Source organism: Branchiostoma floridae, chromosome 16 (assembly GCF_000003815.2).
Source record: "Branchiostoma floridae strain S238N-H82 chromosome 16, Bfl_VNyyK, whole genome shotgun sequence".
Taxonomy (NCBI): Eukaryota; Metazoa; Chordata; class Leptocardii; order Amphioxiformes; family Branchiostomatidae; genus Branchiostoma; species Branchiostoma floridae.
In genome coordinates, this window is record NC_049994.1 from 11,222,680 (window position 1) to 11,242,836 (window position 20,157).

Below are 20,157 nucleotides of genomic sequence, written 5' to 3' on the forward strand. Positions count from 1 at the left end.
CTTCCAGTACAAGGAATCAAATTCAAAAGTTGATATCTTGTATGATTTGCATGAGCTAGTTCTTAAGGAAATATTATTTGATATAGGTCTGAAGGAGGTTCTAGATGCTTCATCAAAGTGATACTGACATTGTGTTTCTTGTTATCACTTCTTGTACTATCATGTCATATATGGGCCGCAAAAATGTTCGATACGGGAGTTCCAGACCGTGTGATAACTTTCTGTATCACACAGGTTCTAAGTTGTATCACACAGGCTTCCTTCGAATAAATCGAACTATTTCAAACGGGCTGAATACGGCACGGTAGAAAATTCGATTACCAGATTCAGACGTTAGAATTGCTGTTGTTACAATCTATTGTTGAAGGACGCAATATTTTCGCAACCTCTGGTGCATTTTCCTTCGAAACATGTGTTTTCTCAGGTGAGTATGACATATAAATAAAATACAACACGGTGTATTTACCCTTTGTCCCAGCTCTCCCGTCGGTTGGATCACCCTCCGGCCTTCGGGCGATTCTTCCCGCGGTCGGGCTCGGGTGATACGGAATACACCGTGTTGTACTCTATATTTCTCATCACTTTCTAATAAAAGGATTTTTGAGATTCCAATTTCACAGCTGAAAACTCTTCAATGTATTACAGATTTTGGAATAAAGATGACACAATGGTGTGACAAGGGCTCGGTACATTCTCTTTAAGTCCTAATAATGTATAACACTTGAACGACTTCTAGGTCGCAAGTGTCACTGTTTGAAAATTGGAGGATTGTGTGAAGTCAAAAGAGTCACTATATCCAAAAATTGGAGGAGACTTGAAGGCTCCATCATTTCTGGGTCATGTGAACTTAAATGTGCAAGTGTACATCATACATGTAGATGATAGGATGATGTCAATCACTCAAAGATGGCAGTTCAAAAGTACTTATGATGAAGACAGTTACTATATAATAACTGACATAGAATACTTGAATAATGGATTTGACTTAAGACGAAGATAAATCTACCTGTAATATCATTGCCATTTGCAAAAGGTTTACAATTAAAAATCATAGCAATAAAAGAAAGATGTTTGCTTATGTGTCGACCATTAACATTGAAAACATTTACAATTGAATTTGAAGATAAGCTATTCATGAAATATACAAGACTTGAACTTCCCCACTTTGCAATCTCCTTTTCGCAACCTTTTGTTACATGAATAATATTTATATCTAAATGTACTTCACATCAACTTTGAAAATCTTCCTGACAAGGCATCTTATTTCATTTTACATTATATTACCAGGTATGTGCCACAAAAACTTGAAAAACAAGAGTAATATATCAGTTCTGTGCACATATGAGAATGGTTGGTAACGTCCAATAATTTCCATCCACCAGTCAAGTATGAACCCATTACCGTCTGTGCACTTCAGGGAGTCCCATCAAATTTTGTCTGCATTAGTCCATTATGGAGGTTTGGAGTTATTGTAATTTCGGGGCCAAGAGAGGTATGTCAGTTTGATATGAACGGCGAATCTAAGGTAGTAGTGTCGATAGCGAACTCAGATCACACGGTCTGAGGTTAATCGCATCATGTGACGCATTTCATCATAAAATGCATGGACCATACAGATTACGAGTGAGAGCATGATTCAGTTTTGACAAGTAGTTAAAAACTGTCCACATTTGGGCCCATGACAGAATGTACAGTGAAACGTACAAAAGATGTAATCATCAACTTCAACTGACCACCTCTACATAATGGACCGCCTGGCCAATATGACTGCTTTTGGTGGTCCCTTAAGCTTAGAATACTTGTAGTTTACCTAACGACACAAGCATGGAGAGTTCTGTCTATAGCAACCACCTGTCTACATATAGACAAAGGTATTCATCTGCCCCTTTGAATAACCATCTTGAGTTTTTCTATATGATAACTTCTATCTACACCTAGATACGAGGAGAACCGAGTACACCAAAACCCGAATGGTGCTTTCTCATTCCATTATAAACAAGCATTTTTATTTCACGCATGTTTACATGGATGTAAAGCAATGCACTACGTATATACATGTAGAACAGCCTGGAATTTGGACCAACATGAAAATTGATTACTCAGCCAAAATAACTGCAGTGGACCATCTGTTACTAAACTCCAACGGACATCTTTGTTTGGTCCAGAAACATGTACATGAAAATAAATGGAAAGTATCCTTCCATGCATGGTTATTGAATATCAAGGCTTGCCAGCACAACTGCCAAGTCCCAATGTCTTGATAAATCACATTTCCCTGCAAACATTCGTGTTTTATTCATGACAAGAAGATTGCCACCATATCGTAACTGCTCAATTGATAGATTTGTTTTTCAAAAGAACAATTGTGCAATGTGACCTTGCATTCATGACACATGAGACATATACATGTACATGTATATCGTTATCCTTTACACACTATTTTTGGAAATTTATTGCCAACAACTAAGTATAAAGATGTGACAATACCCCACGATAACCATACAATTCATGATGATAGACAGAAATATAATTTATTTTTTAGACTGGTAAGTTTTGTTATGAGTAAGACATATTTCTGCCTTCTCCCTAGCCACATCTACTGCAAAGAGAAGGGTAGCATATGGCAGACAATAGCTAGCTCCACCGCATCCGCGACCTCTGACCCTTGAAGTCTGACATCATCAGACCATGATTCATTGCCGGGGGCTTGGCCTCTGGCTAGGGTGGCAAACATTTGGGATATCTGTTTGCAAAGTTAGCATCACAAAGGCCTCCTGTGGTGATGTTGTGTTTTTGGAGCTGTATAGAATCACAGCAAAAAAGTCTGTCAAGCAAACAGCGTAATTGATGCTATTCTGACAAATGTTTTATTCTCAGCTATTCCAAGATTGAAGTGGGCCCATGACATCCTGCATTTTTACAGCATTGACTTCCTTTATATTCACCACATTCTGTTGATATCATCAAGCATAATATCTAAATACTTGTTCATTGATTTGATGACAGAAATTAGCATAAAATTTATGTTACGCTGTTGCACTTGCAAAGTTTTGAAATACGCTTTTCAGCAATTTGTGACGAAAAAGAAGAAATCAAGAATTAAGCCAATGTTAAGACTTGCTGAACCCGATAGGTTTTTCTTATAGCAGATAAGTTAAGAATATTGACTGTCACAGTTCATGTACCTTTCTGCAATATTGTACAGCATATTATATAATTATAACTTGACTAGTAAGCAAGACACATGTATGTACATACATGTATGATGTGACTTCTGGGTAAGGCTGTCCGGCAGAAAGCTTTAAATGCAAAGAGTTCCTGCTCTTTAGTAGGGCATAGTTAGAGGTCCCTGATTATATTCATTACCTGTCTCAATCAGACTCTAATTGTCATTGGGTGGAAGAACAGAATGCATCGTTCGTTAGGCAAAGTCACACATTTCAATCATAATTACTGCCAGCCCTGATTGATGTGGTATTTAAGTACACGATGAGTGAAATATGCATGAGGCCTAGGGAAAAAATGTTGTGTTTCTTGTTTTCCCAGTCTGTGTAACACAGACTCTGCTGTCTGGGGCTGTAGCTGGCCCCACTCTGCGGAGGCCAGCAGATGTTGGGCGGGCTGCTATAAGCCAGATTTAATCAAGCAACTGTTTCCCTACCTACTCAGGAATAACCTGCCCACTCTAGACTTTTTTGGGGTGGGCAGTGAAGTAACATAGTTTCTGGTTAGACTTTCTATTCAGCTTGCTTCCTATTGAAGTAACAAGTGCTTTTAAAAAAAGCTGGCGTTTCGTCTACGTTTAAGAGTGTGAACTGTCTTTTTCTTGAAGTAAAATCTGTTAGAAAAAGTCACTCAAGGGCTGTTGCGTCTATAAGAAAAATTGTTATTTTGGAAAGGAGTACTGTTTAATAGCTGGTCTTGGCTTACAACTTTATTTTAAATGTACAATAAGTTCATTATAAAATCTATCAATATACTCAGGTACTTATGTACACTTGAAAAAGCACCATCAGCACTGTGACAAGATTCTATCTAAATTGACTACCAAATGTAAAACAAATATCCAAACCAATTAACAGCTACCTCATCTCTATTATACTGGTTTCCGCATTTACAACTGTTACATTTCTTCCTTGTTTTCCTGGATAATTTTGCTAATATTCATGAAAATTTCCATACTTTTGTGTCGAGTGGTGTGACTTTCCACATCCGTGTTGTCTGAAAACTTCTGAATGAAGTCGATACTGAACAATGGAGCATTTGCTACTTTAAGAAATGATCGCTGTTTTTGATGGAGTTTCATGCAAACAACATCAAGAGCCTCTGTTTACATCATGAATAGTAGTTTAGTGGCGAGTGTTTTGCGAGAATCATCTTACCGCGCATAGGAGCCGCTGCACGGTATTTTCCATTACCATGAACAGAAAAATTCGAATGCCGGGTTTGGAATCATGAAGTCCTGTTCATAAGACAAAGGCCTTGCATACATGAAATGAATACTAAAATAATAAAAAAAATGATATATAAAAATATAATATCAATAAATAAATAGAATATTTATATATTATCTTCAATATTTAAAAAGAAAAAAATTCACTCACGGTTTCGAACCAGGGACTTTCCGATCCAAAGGCGTATGACTTAACCGATTGAGCTAAGTTGTCACGTGTATTGAAGTCGAGTGTACATTATGCTTTAATCTCACTACATAGTATTATTTATGTCGATTTTCGGTCGCCTTGCATACATGAAATGAATACTAAAATTTAAAAAAATTATATATAAAAATATAATATCAATAAATAAATAGAATATTTATATATTATCTTCAATATTTAAAAAGAAAAAAATCCACTCACGGTTTCGAACCAGGGACTTTCGGATCCAAAGGCGTATGACTTTACCGATTGAGCTAAGTTGTCACGTGTATTGAAGTCGAGTGTACATTATGCTTTAATCTCACTACATAGTATTATTTATGTCGATTTTCGGTCGCTTTCTTGATAAAATCATTTTTTTTCTTGTGCAATCTTGTGGAATAGATGTTATATGGCCATTTTCCAGGATATTGAAGTCCGAAACCACAATGCAATGGTATTTCCGAACAGTTGTAGCACTTGCATGCGGTCGTGTTGAACCAAGTACCATTCAGGCATGCATGCATGCATCGATCCATCGAAGCATCATTGAAGGAAGGACTGAAGGTAAAACCCAATACATTGCGTTTCGTCGCCGCAGGGCGACGAAACGCAAAAAAAAAACTGCTTGTCCTACATAATGAAGGACAAATGTAGCATTATCCACTAATCTGACTTGTAACCATTATGTGCAAAGTTAAAGTTTGACAATGAAAACATAAGTGCCTCATGCATTTCAGTTTTACCTTAAATGTTAAACCATTTTGTATCACTAGATATGGGGCCAACGTCTACAAAAAGGCAATTCCTACCTAATGACCCTAATTTTTTTTCAGGACTGAACAGGAAACACCACATATTTTTCCTAGGCCTAAGCAAGGCCAATCAAACATTCACTTGACAGGCATTCTACTAGTATGAACATGCAAGTTTTTAGTATGCAAACTGGATAAAATCCTTACTACCTCACTCAAATTGATGGCAAATACAAAAATGAATATTTGATCATGTTACAAAGCTATCTGCGGGACAAATAAGGTTTTCTCCATCAGGGGACAATAGTTAAATCTAAGCGGGTATTAGAAATTGGACAAGTAAACTTGTCTTTGAAATCTAATTTCTTGCCCCAGACTTTCTTCAAATCGTCCTCTCTTTATAAAGATTCAGTTCCTAATGGACAGCAGATTTTCTTGTGGAGGGAACTTCTGGGACCTATTCCAAGTCTTCCAAAGTTCAATTTACTTGAGGAACAGTATGTTAGAAACGTGACACTTGAATATGAGACTCAAATTACATGCTGATCCAATTGGTACAGAGACAGAAATTAAGTCCTAAAGGCTACACGGTTCTGCTAGTAATTACTTGACTCACAAGAGGTAGGTCAGGATGCATAAACTATACATACAAGTACAGTATGTGCAAAACACAAATAAACAAACAAACAAACAAACATGCAAATACACACTGTCACACACACACACACACACACAATCACACACACACACACACACAATCACACAAACACACAACAACACTGGTCAAATGGATGAAAACAATTTGCTGAAGGCTAATTGGAATACCAAATAAACCTGTCCAAGGTGCTGAAATGGTATTCTTATGCACTCTAAGCCTTCAGACTCAGAATTGGGATTTTGGTTCTGGCCACAGCAATACTAAACATGCCTTCACCATTACTACCTCTGGTGATATAGCTCATTAGCATGCAGCTGGCATACCCACCCCCTCCACACCCTAACATGTGACTGCACTGTGATATGTCGGCTTACGTGGGCTGCGTGCATACTACAGGCACAGACATCATTAGGGCTTCATTTCTGATACAAGATTAGTCGAACGATAATAACATGTTTAGACAAAGATTTCAAGCAAATACCTATAAAAATGAGATGAAATTTCATACATAATAAATGTACAGCATCTGCTTGGTACCACACAAACAAAAATGGCTTACTGATAAAGGTCTTGCAGTACTGGTAATACGTGGATGTAAGGGACCGTACGGCGTTTAGTGAGGGGGGAGGGCCGGTCGCCAGAGGGTCGGGTCAAAAAAATTTTGCTAGGCCCTCCCCCCAGGGAAAAATTTTTTTGCTAGGCCCTCCCCCTGGCAAAATATTTTTTTGCTAGGCCCTCCCCCCTCCTATCAACTTTGAAAAAATATTCAAGACGCCAATAAAACATGCGCTCCCAATTGGAAATGTGCTTTGCGTCCTACTTTTTCATGATTTTCATCGCGAAGCAGATCTCTCGCCCCTAGTAACAGAATGGCTCAAAATATCTGCTTAATAATAGAAGGATAAATATCTGCTTCATGGAGGCATAAATATTTGCTTTATACCGTATATTCTCGAATAAAGTACGCACTTTTTTAACTTTTCAAAATTGAAAAGGTGCTACAAGTTGTTGCCAAAGTTGGAGTGCGTACTTTATTTGAGGTCACTGCACAGAGAAATGGTAAAAAAAGCCTAAAATAAAGCAAGGTGGAGCTACACTTCTAGTAATGTTTCAAAACATGCACATTGTTGTTGTCTTGTAGTTGTCTAAACATGAAACAAAGAAATTGTCTACACATGATTTACATAAGATTTGCATTTGCATACAATCCTTTTGAGTTAGTGACTTTGACTTGTACAACTGGTTTTTCCTGATTTCTTCTACCAGTTCTCAGTGATTTTTATAATTTGCAGTAGGCTATTCACAAGTTCATAGAGACAATGACAGTGTAAATGCAGGTTATTTCATGCAAAATAACCTGGGGAAAACATCATAAATTTGAATTTATCCAGTTAAAGGTCTGTTCAAAATTGGTGGAGAAGGGGTGCGTACTTTATTTGAGTTTTTCCATTTTACCTTTCAGTCCCAAAGATCTGTCTAAGACTTGTCCAAAATCAGGGGTGCGTACTTTAATTGGGGTGCGTACTTTATTCGAGAATATACGGTAGAAGCTATTTCATTGTTTTGATATCAAAACAACACCTACAAAGCATTTGTATCTGGATTTCTAGTAGATTTGCGCCACGAAGCGGTGCGCGCCCTGCCCCCATAATTTACGTATTGCAAGCTCGCGGGCCTGAGCGGCTTGACGGAAACCATATACATTGTATTTTTAACTTTTTCCTGGTAATAACTTACGGTAAATCGGGAAAAAAAATAAAATGAAAACCAAAACGACAACGCGATTGGACTAACCAAAACTGTAGTGGGGAGGGGGGCGACGACGCATGACGCTGATTTTCCCATGGTGGGGTAGACCGGCGCCTCTCTAGCTCTATCTGCCGGCGACTTGCAGGAGATATTTTAAAAATGCCACGCTTTTTTGCCACGATTTCCTGCATTGCTTTTTTATGGGAAAATTTGCTGGTTAAATGATATTTCTATGGAAAAAAAAATACGAGGGTTTCAAGTTTTTGAGAACGACGTTTCCAACACCGGCATGTCTGACGCCAAAGGCACAAAGAATCGCAAGGTAGGTCCGGGAAAATTTTGAAATCTTGACCCTCTTAAAAGCTATTTCCTGCAGTTTGAGGGAAATATTTTGCTGGCAAACAAAGCTAACTTTAATGGAATTTCAATTTAGAAATACAAAATTAAATCCCCCCAAACACATTATCACGATGTCGGCTACCAAAGGCGCGAGGCCAGTCACGTCAAAAGGGATCCAGGGAAATTTTCAAATCTTTACCCTCGAGCTCTGAAACGCCATTTCTTACATTTTGAGGGCAACAGGACAGGGATAAATTTTGCTGGCAGACTAATCTAGAGTTTAATAACATTTCTGTAAGTGAAAAAGGTTTTCGAGGGCGATGCATAAGCCCCGCCCCCTCCCCTTTCGCATTTTCACTGTGTCCCGAGTGCCAACCTTGGGCAGAGGTCCAGAAAAATTTTGAAATCTTGACCCTCTGAAACGCCGTTTCTTGGATTTTAAGGGACAAATTTTGCTGGTAGACTAAGCTATTTTTTTTTTTGCGTGGCCCTCCCCCCAAGTCAATTTTTTTTTGCTAGGCCCTCCCCCTGGCAAAATATTTTTTTGCTAGGCCCTCCCCCCTCTGGCGACCGGCCCTCCCCCTCGCTAAATGCCGTACGGTCCCTAATTTGTACAGAAATACAGTAGAGTTTGAGTGAAAGCTACTAACAGCTATGAGATATGAAAAAGTAACTGTTTGATTAGTGTGTCTCTTATTCCATTTCCTGTGATATAAACTTTGATATCTGTATTGTGGTGATAAACAATAATGTTTTAAATCTCTCTCATCATAAGAAGAACTGACACTCACTGGTACTGGATGATGCTTACTGGTATTGATATTCAGCTAAGAACACCATATTCAAGACCATAACTCATCAACATGCACACGAACAACCATAATGCAGCGGCACATCCGAACAGGAAAATGCCACGTTGTCAATTACCTACATGTAGTCCTGCTCAGGGATTGGTCAGTTCGTAAGCTGCACAGAGCTAGGAGCTTCCCCAGTTTGAATGTACTTCCATTACCAATGCTAGACAACATGACACAAATCTGATTGCCAGCATGCCAGCATGTTATATAATGATGGACATCTAATTACTGCAGAACTAGAACAAAGTCATGACCCCTTGCTGACAGGCTGAGTGGCCCAGTTTGAAACTATTCACACAAGATCTATGAGTATGAAGGCAATAAGGCTAGTTTACCTTTATCTGTGGGGCAACCTATATCTGTTATTTAGGGATTTCAAGTCATCTGGTATTTAGGTCATAAAATGCGTGAAACAAAAAATCAATTTGAAGTGGCCTGAAGATGAAAGGCAACAGTTTGGTATATGAATAAGCATTAAGACCTGATAATCAGATTGAGTGAAAGTCTATCCTTACAAGGATCTTTCAACCTCCTTGATCCTTACAAGCTTTGCATAGAGAATCATGCAAAAGTGCATGCTCCTAACCAAAACAGTTCCTTGCCAGCAATCTGCCATACTGTCAATATTACAGGTTACATGTTATTGGATTTTTCTGTTGATTATCAACCATTCTAGAAAATTTGCATCAAACTGACACAGAGAATTTTGCCGTAATAAAGTAAGTCAGTTACTGTGACATGTTATTGGGGGAATGTGGTTCTGTAAAGTACAACCAATTAGAATGGTAATCAGAGGAGGACTGAGATCAATAATTCATAAACATTGGGGACACCTGCATGTACATGTACACATTGGGACAGAGATGTTCAATCAATATTATGAAATTACCAAATAACATGCAGGTCTTAGTATTCCATGTAGTTGCTTCTATGAAGTTGTTTGTTAATTATAAGATTCAAGTACATAAGCTACATTTGATGTAATAAAAAACAAACTATACATGTAGGCAAAATTGTAGACAATATAAACCTATAATATCATAAATCAAGTTTTATCTGCTTAAAATCAAAGCAGGCTTTCAAATTTTTTCAGATGATGGACAACTTAGTTGCTAAAAGAAAGATAAATTGTATGGTATGTTATATATTGATTCATTTCTAAAATTTATTGAGAGAGAAATTTTCCAAGTAGTACATCTTCAACTTTTTGACTTTCCCATTAGGAACAGGTGACAATAAAATGTTATTCAGGATAGGATAAAATAATAGTGAACAGTAACAACAAATATAATGGGTTGTATATGAATTAGACGCTAGTAACATATTACTAAAAAGATATAATCATAACATAATCCAGACTCTCTCTGCAGTTATGTTTGCTTTATATATTATTTACGATGTATGAATCATCAGTGGATGAGTCATTCTCATGTGTCCTCATAACAGCCAGTCTGGCTTTGGTTCAATTTGACGACGGGAATAATTTCAAAATTGAACCAGTAAATCAACAAAAACTTTTAATAAGATTTTAACATATAAAAGCTAAACTTAAATGGAAAATTGGGGGGAGAAATACAGATCTTGCTGTTTTGAATACATTATATTACATATTAGAAATACAGATTCTGAATTGCTGTTTTGAATACATATTTTCACTGATACTGAAAAATGATATGTCTATCTGATCATCTTTTCAAACTTGTACAGTATAATCTGATATCTGCATCTGCATACATGTATAACTTGAATAACACAGATGAATAAGGCATTGTGAGATTTCCAAGAAAGAATATCTCAGTGCAGGACTGTCTTCAGGAACTGTCCTTCTGTCCTGGAACAGAAAATTATTTGTTGGGACACATACATTTCATGTCTCCTGTCTAAAAAAACTGAACTACATGACATGAAGTTGATAAAAAATACATTTTCCTTTTCTAAGTTTAAAATGGCAGCTTTAACAAGGAAAATTAAAAACATGGGCTCCCAAGCGATAATCATTGGAAGTGAAACAACCAGAGGGGCGAGCAGAACAGAAAGAAACAACATCCCGACTCCCGGGATTCGAACGATAGGCAGTACTTGAACACCACTGTTACAGAAGACAGCCCTGTCTCATTCTCAGTGAAAACTTTGAGTGGACATTACATCATGATACATAAACAAGTCTGGATATATCAAGCAACATTCTAAATCCCATTTAAGCAAACTAGGATAGACACAAATCCTTCACAAGATAAATGGCATGCCAGAAGATGTCAGACTGCGAATCCGTCTTACTGACAACCTTAATTGGATTAACAAGGAGGAAAGGACCTCGCCACACACACCAGTCTGACTCCCAGGGTTGAATTAAGGTAGCAGCAGCCTCTGACTATTTTTCATATTTGTATACAAATTGAATAAAGGATCATCCAATTATCGATCTATACATCCAGCCTCTGAGGAGAGGTTACAAGCTTTTCAGACTTTTTACTTTTTAATTCTTTGCGTCTCAAGTCAAGATCAAGTATTTGTTCGGAATCATTGTGAGGAGATTATATACTGTTATTGAACTTCAGATCACGTCATCTGTTAAATGTCATACAGCATACTGTACATACTGTACATGTATGTCATACAGCATACTGTATGGAAAAAAATACTAGATCATTAAACATTATGGTATAGTAATATAATGAACCTTAACATAATATTGAAGGTCTATGGCACAAAAAATGACTGTTATATTTCAAAAATTGCTGGCTTCAGCTCAATTCAGGCTTATAATATAATCTTGACTGCATGCATTTACAGTGATAAGTTGTTATGTTGTATATATTAAGATTTTTTTAAAGACTAAAACTAACTTAATTCAGCCAGTTGGTATAACAGGCTGCAACGTTGTTTTAGTACAGTGTCCATGTATGTATGTATATGTATGTTTTGTTTGAATAAAACCATTGATAAGTCAATAAAATTTTTTTAAAATCATAAAAGTTAGTTTATCTAAGCAAGGGGACAATCATTGATCAATCCAGAAATTTGTAACAGCAACTGTGGCTTTTTATCAAATTTCTTGTTTCTTTTCAGGGGGAGGGATGGGACTCTAGACAACATTAACATGCAATATTGGCACTTGCTCCAGGCATAATTTTGATGAGTTGTGCTTGTTAAGACAGAATAGTACATGGCTCTTTGGGAGGTGACCTAAAAACAAGTGACCCCAATGTGACCTTCTCCCTACTGTGTGCTCATTCATGCATCCAATTTCTTCCAATAGATGATATTCATCATCAACAATTAGGGGGACATCACTCTTTATATGCAGGCCGTTTTCTCCAATCATGCAACATAGTATACTGACTGATAATGGTACATAAAAAACTCTATATTGCATGAAATGCTTCTGATTTTCATGTAGAATCATACTAGAATGTAGTTTGTATATGGCCATCAAAGACAATTAGGCACATTATAATATGAATGTCTAATAGTAATGCATATTTTTATTGGAAATACCAATAACTGACAACATCTATTTCAATCATCTACGTGTAATATCATTATGAACTGTTTAGCTCAGTCTTTATTCTCTTCAAGCTTACAAGAAAATGAAAAATTTTCCACAATATCACAACCTGACTTTGAGGCTAGAGATTTGAAACCAGCTACAAGCACATTCAATGTATTCTAAAACAAGTTAACAGAAATTTAATTCATTGGATCTCGCATGTGTTGCTTCAATTTTTTCAGATTCTGGGAACATATCACTCCGAAAATGTTAATAGTTTGGCGGATGAACGGTTCAACTTGTTAGTTCACCTTTATCTGTGTGGTAACCGATATCCGTCAATGGACAGTGGTTTCAAACTGCAATTTTTTGAAATACATATTATTATATATGTACATGTATTGTAGTTTGAAATTGTATATGCACCATACGCCGACGTCTTGATATACCTAAATGCCCTGTTTCTAAAAACAACGGATATACATGTAGGTTACCCCCATGGATTAAGGAGAACTAGAGTTAATAATTGACATCATGTGTTTCATGGAATTTTCTCTACTGGTATCTCTTTTTGACAGGTTCTTTTTTTTGTTGTCTAATGATCCTCAACATTCATTAGGTTAGGATCAGACACTTATGTTATTAGTGACTACAATAATCATGTCTCCCCTTTAATGCAGGTGTGGTAATTGGCAACAGGAAAGGCCCATAAAGCTATTTGTGGAATGCAACCATTGTTTGCTTGTGAGCTAAAATTTAACATTAACCAATTGGAAACAAAACATTTGGTTATCACAAGGAGCTTTATAAGCACCCTGGTTGCTGTGACAACAATGATTCAAAGAAATGTCAAAATGAAAAAAAAAGGACGACCAAGAAAAAAAAAGAAATAACAGGACTGCCTGATCAGTCCAAACAGACTTATAAGCATTTTTCTTTGTCTATTTCATTAACAAATCTGTATCAGTAAAATTAAAAGGCTATTAAAAGGAAATTGAGAAAAAACATACTGCAACACCTCAGATTACATTTTCAATACGCAATATTGCAGAACACCAAAAAAATGTATTTCGACCACTGCTTCTACTCTTAGCACCGACTTCGAACCATGTTTCAACAGCAATAATCAAAATCTCTCTTGAAATTATATCAACTTAACATGACGATGACAACAGTCTACCAAAAAGTGCAAATGTTTATATTCAACATGACCCATTTCCCTTGTTATATTTTGGATACAAATAAATGAAAGTCCGCAACCTCAATAAGAAAAGAAGTGCACTGCCTTGCAAATGATTTGACCTTTCAACATCTCCACCTCTTTAACCTCGTTACTTTTGTCTGTTTATTCAGCTCTCTTCAGTTATTTATTCATTACCTACTTCAGAAAAGACTCTGATTGGAGTTATTTGGTTTGCCAGGCATTTGTTCGATTTGAAGAGCAAGGGGGGAAACGAAAAGCATTCATGTGTAGAGGTCACCACGCTTGCATAACAACACAGCAAGAGCACCAGGTGTCTTTTCCAGGTTGATATTAATCGCAGAATAAGTAGCTACGTTCAGTTTGATATCCCAAAATGGTCCAATCGTGTGCTCGAGAGAATCGATACCACTGTTTTGACAAATGTCAAAATTTCGCTTGAGATTTAACAGTCAGTTTTCATGGTTCCCACGTCAATTTATTCTGAATGGAATGAGGAAAAGTCAATTCTGAATGCCAACAAGTAAAGCCAGGCCATGAAATTACAAATTACATGACCATCCAACGACATAGTCCCAAAGGACTAGCATAAATGATAAAGAAATCGTGGAATATTCAATGGTATAAAGTAGAAAAGACTACGGACAGAAATGACTGTTGATAAGCTAAAAGGGTTTTAGAAAAAAACGTGAATAAAGGTATAATAGAATGCAGGGTTGGAATTGACTATAGGGTTCAAATTTTGTCATCCATTCAAATTTCACGCTTCAGCTTTCTTAGCAGCAGGCAGTCATTTCAACCCCTCTCCCCTATGTAAAGTTGCACTACAATGGATACAAAATCAGAGTGTGCCACTCAATTACATGTAGTTCAAGAATCTACCATTCATTGTGCTATACTAGACATTGCATGTATGCCTAATATACAGCATCTGCCTTTGGAAAGAAGTAATAAATGTTTGCTTTTGAAATTACCGGCTTCAATATTGGTTATTGGTTTTGACCCTGAGCTGCATTCAGACTCAGAGTGAACCAGACCGATTTATGAAATTCCAAATTATTCTGTTCTATGAGTCTGATGGGAATCAAGCATGTATTCCATTGGGATTGTGTGCCATTAATTTGACGAGGGTCTGTTAGGGGTTCGTTACAACATCCATGTTGATCAAAATTTCTGTAATGGTGGTAAATTTCGTATCAAGACATAATTTTCACTTGTTATGTACCACCACTTATGATTATGCTTGTTCTTGCCTGACGCCTTTTATGACCCCTCAAATAAACAAATTTTGTAATATTATATAATCTGAACTGAATGTCCCTGGCAATGTTGAAGCAATATTATGCCAAAATGGCTGTGTATCGAGATCTTCAAGTGAATACCGTCAACTGTATGGTCACTTTTCTGTTTATTTATGACCAAATAAATATTTTCCAACACAAATCTTCAACAGACAGTATGGTGCTTATCTTAATTAGAATGGTAATTACGATAGTGTCCAGTGTGATATACAGGGGTATTCAATGAGCATAAATTACGCAAACCAGTGGTCATACCGGTCGCTACCGGTCACGATATTATCATAATAGCTTGTCGCAGTAAGTATGTGTACTTATGTGTATAAAACACTCGGACGTTTTGATTTGATTACGATCACTAGGTTACAAAAACAGATGTCAGAGACGGGTTTGTTTTGTTTAGAAACACGAGGATCGCACGTTGTCGACAAATTCTGTCGCACACGCCCACCCTGATTCAGTGATTGAAATGGACACACACAACTCGGGACGAAATGTACTGCGCCACAAGGGAAACATTAGCAACATTCCCGGAACAAGACACCGATCAGTTTCAACAACTTCCCCAGGGCTCTTCCTGGATTCCACACACCAAAAAAGGGACTGGAAGGCGGGAAACTTAGTGGGTTTTCAACCCCTTGAAACCGTCACAATAGACTGCTGATCCTGCGTGGTCACCAACCATAGCATCCTCGCAAATAACAACTTGTTTATTCATGGCGTAAGGACCGGTAGCATAGCGTAAATAACACAACGAAGCACGCTGCGATCACGATCTGTGATTTGGTTGTGAAGCTAGGGTGTACATGGTTAGTAGATGGAAGAATACAACGGGAGTGGTACGGCATTTAGAGATCCAATCGACCTACAAATAGCAAGAAAATCGAGCACGGTTCCCACCCAGATGGCGCATTATTTCCCCAAGTAATCCCACCTACGCTTCAAATCTCCCGATTTTCGCGCGCAAACATGGTTTCCCTGGAACCAGGAAAAACACAGGTTTTGTAGGAAATTAGCAGGATCGGTGATAATTACGGAGGAAAGGAGTAATTCTCACCTTTTGGACGGTTGAAGATACGACAGGTCCGAGATCGTCTGTTTGCGCAGAGGTTCACCCAGAGTGACAACCGGTCTGCGCATCAGTGGATAAATTATGCATCACCTTTCGGGGACCAACCATTGACATGGGATATAGGGGTGTCCGTCTAGAATGATTATTGCGTAGTGAGACTACGTATTAAGGTTAGGCAACGTTTGTAACATAATACTATATCCTAAGTAAATTGAGACTGTAAATGTTACGTACCTCTAGTTGTCATGACCTGGTCAAGTAATTGATGATGACCGTAAATTCATTGTGGCATTCTTGTATTTTTTTTGGCATATTATCAATAAAGTGGTAAATTAAAAATCATTGTATGACGACTATTTACTTGAGTGGTTAACGATACTTGAACTCCTCCCTCTTTTCTAGGAAATGCCTAACGTTATACTGTACCTCACAATAGATAGGTACTGTTTCTAGATTTGTTACTGTATGCACATTATTACCATTGTAAATGCCTTTAGTCAAACGTATTGTGACTTTTAAAGGGGAACACTATATCAGGGCAGAGTTCTCCTTTTAGCCCCATGTCATAAAAGCTGACACCCTTGCTTCATAATGGTCTGAATGGCGTTTCTCGTAAACCGGCGTAAGCAGGCAGGCTACATGCAAATTTCTCAATTTCCGATAGAGGACGCTGTTGACCGTGTACAGGATCGTGCAGTAGTGATTGGTAGGGGACAATTGCCAACGTCATGAAGCCGGTTTAGTCTCTACCAGATCGACTCCCGCCTGGCCGAATAGTAATAGGGGACTTTGGCCAAGTAAGGAATAAAAGCCTAGTAGGGGTTAATTGGCCCAGGAATGAACTGCCCGACCGACGGTGACTGCAAAAGACTGACTAAAATTCATTGGAAACTTATATTTTTCTTCTGTTATTTCATCCAGATAGCACGTCTGCTTGGAGACTAATGAATGATTTTGTAGTCGATTTGGGCCCCTGGCGGCTTTCCTTGGTATTACACTAGAACTTCCGTTTTTGTGTCTTTTCTCCTGGACATGCTATAGTGTTGATTTTTCTTCTTATTATTTGGCCATATTCAAATTCAAATGACACAAGAACATGTTGTCATGCAAAGTCTTCTCCTCTTCTTATCATACATATTACAACGAAAATGAAAAGAATGGCATTTATGATTACCTCTATCAAAAGACGATACATCTTTTTTCTAAACGACAGCAGAGGCCTGGGAATAATCTATTCTCAAAGCAGAGGTTGAGTCGCGGAGATATAGTAGTAGTCGGGACTTTGGATTTACCGGCGCGCTCTTCTCACGTGAGAGGAGCGCGTCAGTAGATTTCCCTACTTCTACTTTATGTATATATACAGATATATGTACATATACTTTATGTATATATACAGATATGTGTACGTATACTTTATGTATATATATATACAGATATACTACATTATGTATATCTCCACTACTCAACCTCTGGAAAATAAGAACAATGTGCCATGGTTTCCCGAGTGCCGTCAATTCATGCAAAGAGAAATCCCGAAGATTCACTGCCCCCGCTCTGACACCCCTCGTGATGCCGTCAGTGACGTATTCTTCCCGACTGTGGTCCTTTTCAGGTGCCGTCCGCCGGAAACTGTTTGATGGACGACTCAGAGGTACTGACGCCACTGGAATCGAAGGCGAGATTGGAACATCTGTCATGTTTAAACATCAATCCCCCGGCTGTCTAGTCCGGCTGCACAGTCTTCACATCTACCACGGTGTTTTGTTTTAAGATTATCTTGGCTTTTAGTTCATTGTATTTCCCGTTCACTCATTGATTAGTGAAAGGAAACGTGTTTTATTCCCTCTTAGGTCAGGCTTTAGTCTCTGTTCACAAATTGTGTAAAGAACCCGCAGGTGCACTTCGGCAATGGAAAGTGACTTTAGACTTAGACATTTAGCCATCTATCAATCCACAGTATAAATGCAGTTATATCTTTTTTAGATCAAGTTCGAAGACCCTTATGTAACCATAGTGAAGACGGGAAAGCGGCCCGTAGTCAGTCTTAGGCAAGCTTGACTTCACTGACTCAATATCTGAAGCAGGGGTTACGAAGTCTGCTCCGGAAATTCCCGTATCCCTATTTCAAAAATACCTTTCACAGGGTTGGACAATTTTTCTGAAATTCAGTTGTCCTATCGGGCAAGTACATAAAGAAATTTACTTGCCCATGCAAACCAACATTTTCCTTGCCCGAAATTTGAATGGCATTTTCAATGTATTTTCACTTCCAGCAATGGAATTCTTTTATCATCAGCTCTCTTTTTCTGTGTTGACCAATACTTGATGCCATGACTGTAAAAAGTATATCAAAATCTCGCTCATGGAAAAATCTTACTGTGGGGTAGGACGAGCAGTTGCCCGATTAGCACTTACACTTGCCCGGGACAACTGGGCTAGTGGACTTGTCCAACCCTATTTCACACGAGCCGGGAAGCCACAATGTGGCTTCTTGACAAAGAAGAATTAGAATGTATTGTCGATGTTATCAATAATACAATGTCGCTATTCATATTTGGAGGCATATTTTTTTGTGTGCAAAAGATTGGAGGTGAAATCAAATTTCTTTGCAAGCATGTTTTGTATTTCTCAGAGGAAGGTAATACTCTTCAAGCTAGCATCTGAAAAGACAGGACAGGACTCTTTGAAGAAGCGATGATCTGAATGGTGGTTGCCGCAGTGGTTGAAGCCATCATATTTTCGCAGATGTGGAATCACCTTGCGGTTTGTTAAAGAACTACAAGATGTAGCTGCTGTATTGTAAAGTACTGGTGTCTAGTCAATTGTCATGATGTATAAAATACCCCGTTGACAGCATCTATGTATAACATTGCCCTCTAGTATTACAGCCTATATGGTACTTCCTTATATGCAAGGCGTGTCTTAGCTGTCAGTGTAAGTAACAGATTTCATATGTCTTATTAAAGACTGCCCCAGACGGATTAGTTTTTCATTAAAAGGCAAGCGCCAAGGTGCAGATTCAATATATCGATTGGATAAGGGTTATTATCGTCTTAGTATTACATGTATTTATACTGAAGGGCAAAGTTGTAGACGCATCACCCTACAAGACAAGATAAGAAGACGGGACTTTTTGGAATGATGTTCGTCAGCAACTTTATCTGTCTTATAATACTTCACCTATTTCCGCGATTCAAGCAAACCTGTCTGCGCCAAAATAGGACAAGCATATTCATTAACTGGTACAAACGGGCGCCGATGGCATGAAATTTGCAACCTGGAAAATCGTAAAGGTGGTATCTCACTGCACTTGTGGCACCGGTGCAGCACTGAGGGGTTTCGTTCACTGCGGCACAGTTTTGCTATTTTTGCCGATTTTCTTATAATTTAGATATTGCGTGATACGTAAAAGTTTGACTTAGAAGACAACGTAATACTAAAAATGTAAGAAAATTCGTTCTTTATCTCTAAATTCGTTGAGTAAAATCCCGCAGTACCGCACCGGTGCCACAGTTGCCGTGAGATACCACCCCTTAAGTGAGCGTCACTTATTATCACTATAACTATGATGTATGTTACATAATTGAACAGTGGTTTTTAAATCAGCGTCAACCCTTTGGATTTCCAATAACCTGCTCATATCACATGGCACCCTACGTCAATGTGACCGCAAGGGAAAATTGGCAAATTCGCAAAGTTTGCGCAATTTTTGGCCTCATTCAACTGAAATAGACTTCAAGTAACGAAGAGCCTAAAATTAACAATCGGAGACGTGAGTAGTTAAATGTCACTTGAATCTATCAGTAGTGTTACAAATCAAGTGAAGTTTTTCACATATTCATATGCCATATATGACAAATGTTTCAAACATCAACCATAGAATGTAAAATGTGTAAATATTTAGAACATGCTTTTCGGGCAAATTCTGCTCTAACGCAAAAGTTAAATGAAACTTATTCAGATGAACCCATTTTAAACTTTTTTACGTTTTCGCTTTGACATAATATGTTTTCCTCTTTTCTTCAGAATATACTGCACTCAAAAGAATCGATGTTTGAAGTTCAAGACAGATGGGAAAGTCGAATACCCTGCGTTGGT

The 20,157-nt window shown here is 37.9% G+C and overlaps 1 protein-coding gene across 33 annotated transcripts in view; it reads right to left on the reverse strand.

Annotated features, from left to right (window-relative positions):
* Window positions 1-16,160, reverse strand: part of LOC118403268 (microtubule-associated protein 2-like) — a 93,619-nt gene extending 77,459 nt beyond the window's left edge. For all 33 annotated transcript variants that reach the window (XR_004829631.1, XM_035801880.1, XM_035801913.1 and 30 more), the window contains exon 1: window positions 16,045-16,160. The gene's annotated coding sequence lies outside the window, so the exon portion shown is untranslated. The remainder of the gene's footprint in view (window positions 1-16,044) is intronic.
* Window positions 16,161-20,157: the final 3,997 nt, after the last annotated feature.